At 43.3% G+C, this 4,472-nt stretch overlaps 1 pseudogene; it reads left to right on the forward strand.

Annotated features, from left to right (window-relative positions):
- The first annotated feature begins 3,036 nt into the window (after positions 1–3,036).
- On the forward strand, positions 3,037–4,025 carry LOC106733457 (40S ribosomal protein SA pseudogene; annotated as a pseudogene).
- The last annotated feature ends 447 nt before the right edge of the window (positions 4,026–4,472 follow it).

Below are 4,472 nucleotides of genomic sequence, written 5' to 3' on the forward strand. Positions count from 1 at the left end.
ACCGCACCATAGAGAAAAACCCCCCCAAAAAAAAAAAAAAAAAAGAGGCAATCTATTTTTTGATAGGTATAATGAAGGTTTGTTTTTCCTAATATGCACAGCACTACACTTTAACACTTACTGATTGGTATTCGCTATACTCTCTGGAGCTAAGTGGGGGGGAGCAAAAAATAAAATAGCCTCTATATCCATGGGATAACGCTAAAAAAAAAAAAAGGCAATTAAGAAGGCTTTCAAGATCCCCCAATATCTTCATTTCTTTAAATATCCCCAAGTACTTAACTGCTCATTACTTAATTTAATCTTAAATTTCTACACTTCATCTACCCATGTCTTTGCCTCAGGGAATATGTACCCCACCAGAGCCTTGCTAAGTCAGCACACTTAGGTTCTAATCACGTGACCAAGCCACATTTGATTGGTCCAGGCATGGCCATCCAGCACAAGCACAGCCACTCATAAGCACCCTGTAACTTCAGTCTGACAAGGAAAAATGAGCTAAGCCAATTGGGTTGCTCTCCTGGGAACTGGAGACTGAAAAGACTAGAGACCATTGTCATTTATCTACAAGCTGCTGAGCTGAGGGGTCATAAAGAGTCAGAAGAGAAGCCAGTTTAGACCAGAGGCAACACAAGTAAGCAAAAGGGAAAGGCATTTTAGGAAGGACAGGATCATGGGGCATACACAGAGAGAGAAACAGGCCCCACGGAAAGGAAGATTGAGATGAGAGAGAAGCCAATCCTGCCTTTCTTGAGATCCTTTTCCAGGATCCCAGAGATCTTTGGGAAAGGCTTTTTTTTTTTTTCCCCTTTTTTTAAATTGTTTTATTTATCTTATTTATTTTTTAATTTTACCAGAGAGGGACAGAAAGAGAGAGAGCATAAGAGAGAGAGAAAGTGAGAAAACAAGCCGCCAGGTCTGAGACTAGAAACATAGTCGGCCATGTGGGAGTCCAGTGCCCTTAACCACCACACCACCTGCTGGCCCTGGGAAACCCTTTTTACAAAGGAAATTGCAACCCTAAGATGCTGGCTAGGAGTACACCTTTTCCGGTACTTCACCTCTTGGAAAGCAGTCCTACATTTCTATGCAAGTCCTAATACAGGCTTTTCCGACTGTGTTTGACTATACATTATGAAGTCCCATACATTATAAAGTCAAAGCGAAAGCACTCAGGAGCAATAACATGTGAATCCAACAGTGCAGATTTGTATCGTACGTTAACCGTATACCATGACCGCACTGGGTACTGAGCTGTGGTAGCAACCCTCAAGGAGTTTAGATCCTAGTGAAAAAAGATCAACATGATCACATAAAACAGACAGACTGCTCCATCTGAAAGTTAAGACACGGAGGAGAAGAAGTTGGGGAGCTTTTTTCTTCCTGCTTTGATTCTTTCTGTACTGTCAGAATATTCCAACAAGATATTGGGTCATTAGAAAAGCCGTGACATATTTTATGCATCTTGACTTTTCCAATGACCCAACCTATGCATTACTTTTAAATTTCAAAAATAATGTCTCGGCAAAGGAATTTGAGCTATGTTTATATTTTCTTCCTCATACTTTCGACTATAAACAGAAGTTTTGGGATCTTTTTAAAAAACAAAGAACTTAATGAGAAAGTTAAGATTAAATACAGACACAAATAAATGTGAAAATGCAAGGGAGGGATCTGACTGAGACCCAGGAAGGTGTGGTGGAGATGGGGCAGTCTCAGGAGTGTTGAGAAGGATAGAAGAATAGCATAATTTGCTACCTGGGAGAAGAAAACCCTTCAGGGAGATGCAAAAGACACTGCTAAGGCAGAAAGGCAGAACACGAAGTGACGTGTTCAGGGTGAGCCGTCCAACCTGACCGAGCAATGACTGCGGGACGAGGAACGGCAGAAGAGTTACTTGGCCTAATGTGTGGAAAGTCTTCAACGCTCAAAATCTTGGGCAGAGAATCAACTTGGCCAGAATTTCGCTTAAAGTAGCATCAAGGAGAATGGAAATGAAGAGAAAAACCTTAGCGACAGGGTCATTGCCAAGGTATTTAAAAAGTCCCTTCCCAATAAATGACAATTTTATTCATGCTAAGTTTGCACCATGAAAGTTATTATAAATTGCAGGGCCAGCAGGTGATATGGAGGTTGAGAGAGTAGGATCCCACACAGCCCACTGAGGTTCAAGCCCTGGACCTGGTGACTTGAAGAACATGCTGGGAGCACAAATGCATGCTCAAAATCCCAAGAAGAGAATGGGAGAGAAGGGATTGCTGATTTCTCTCTCTCCGTCTCTCTCTCTGTGTGTCTCTCTGTCTCTCTGTCTCTGTCTGTCCCTCCAGCAAGTACACACACCCTATAGAAAAATAAAATAAAATAAAGGTGAATTGCATATAAACATGTCTGTTATACCTCTAACTGCATATCTCTTTTATACATTTTATTTATTTTAAGCTAACTATGGCATGCAAAATGCTTGATGGCAAAATTGAATTCAAGTACTTCTGATTTCTTGTTGGAAAACCAAAAAAAAGATTGTGTGAGAAGCCAGAAACAGCAAAAAATAAAGTTGGAAGTAAAGGTAAAATCAAAATGCAAACAACATCAAAAACTTCAGCTATAGTTTGACCAGGCATAAAGTGATCATGGGCTTGGGTTAAAACTTCAGGGAGGGGAATCAGCAAGTGACCTAGTGGTTAGGTTGCTGGACTCCCATGCCATTAACCACAATTCAAATCCTGGACCAGACAGCTTGAAACTCATGACAGGCATGAGTGCTCACATCCCCAAGACCCCAGGAGGAGAATGGAGGAAAAGGGACTGCAGTGTGGCCATTCCCCCATGGGGTGATTTCTCATTTTCTGTTGCGCTCTCTCCAGCAAGCACATGAGCCCTACTGCAACAACAACAACAACAAAACCCACCTCAGGGAGGTTCTACAGGTTAAACTTATTCTATATGATTGGATTATAGATACTACACGCTTCCTAGGGTCTTGAAATACTGCTCTTTAACTTTGGTCAATTAAAAATATGTACTCCTCACCTTTCTGCGCTACCTGCACAAGGGTCGGCCTTGTTCTGGGTTCCCATCGCAACATAAAAGGAAACTTTCAAAATGTCTGGTGCCCTTGATGTCCTGCAAATGAAGGAGGAGAATGTCCTCAAATTCTTTGCTGCTTAGGTAGCACCAACCTTGACTTCCAAATGGAACAGTACATCTACAAAAAGAAAAGTGCTGGCATCTCCATCATACATCTGAAGAGGACCTGGGAGAAGCTTCTGCTGGCAGCTCGTGCCATTGTTGCCATTGAACATCTCGCTGACATCAGTGTCACATCTCCTAGGGACACTGGACAGAGGGCTGTGCTGAAGTTCGCTGCTGCTACTGGAGCCACTCTTACTGCTGGTCGCTTCACTCCTGGAACCTTCACTAACCAGATCCAGGCAGCCTTCCTGGAGCCATGTCTTCTGGTGGTGACTGATCCCGGCCAACCCCCAGTGTCTCACAGAGGCATCTTATGTTAATCCATCTACCATTGCTCTGTGCAACACACATTCTCCTCTGCGCTGTGGGGACAGTGCCATTCCATGCAACAACAAGGGGGCTCGCTCGGTAGGTCTGATGTGGTGGATGCTGGCCAGGGAAGTGCTGTGCATGCATGGTATCATTTCCCGTGAACACTCATGGTAGGCCATGCCTGATCTCTACTTCTACAGAGATCCTGAAGAGACTGAAAAGGAGAAACAGGCTGTAGCTGAAAAGGCTGTGACCAAGGAGGAATGTCAGGGTGAATGGACTGCGCCAGCTCCTGAGTTCACTGCTGCTCAGCCTGAGACTACGGACTGGTCTGAAGGCAGGTGCCCTCTGTGCCCATCCAGCAGTTCCCTGCTGAAGACTGGAATGCTCACCCTGCCACCAAAGACTGGTCTGCAGCCCCCACTGCTCAGGCCACTGAATGGGCGGGAACAACCACCAAGTGGCCTGAAGCCTGCCCTTCCACTGACTCATACAAAGTGGAAATAAGGTTGATACAGTAAATAAACAACAGTTTATAAAAAGAAGGAAGAAAGAAGGGAAGAAAAAAAGAAAGAAAGAAAGAAAGAAAGAAAGAAAGAAAGAAAGAAAGAAAGAAAGAAAGAAAGAAAGAAAAAGAAAGAAAGAAAGAAAGAAAGAAAGAAAGAAAGAAAGAAAGAAAGAAAGAAAGGAAGGAAGGAAGGAAGGAAGGAAGGAAGGAAGGGAAGAGAGAGAGAGAAAGAACAAACTAACGAACTCCTCAACTAGCAAGGCCCAGATAAAATTACAGGAAAATCAAAGACTGACTTTCAACTTCATTCAACCTATAACCCAGATAAGGCACCAACAGACCACAGTTTATTCCAATCACCTTGGATGGTGGCTTGAAACACTCAATGAGAGTGAAACCTCCTGGCAAAGAAACTTTACTTCCAAATCCAAAGATCACTTACAGTGGTCAGTCAGTGGTG

The sequence above is a fragment of the Tupaia chinensis genome, unplaced genomic scaffold (assembly GCF_000334495.1).
Source record: "Tupaia chinensis unplaced genomic scaffold, TupChi_1.0 Scaffold143796_1, whole genome shotgun sequence".
Classification (NCBI taxonomy): Eukaryota; Metazoa; Chordata; class Mammalia; order Scandentia; family Tupaiidae; genus Tupaia; species Tupaia belangeri.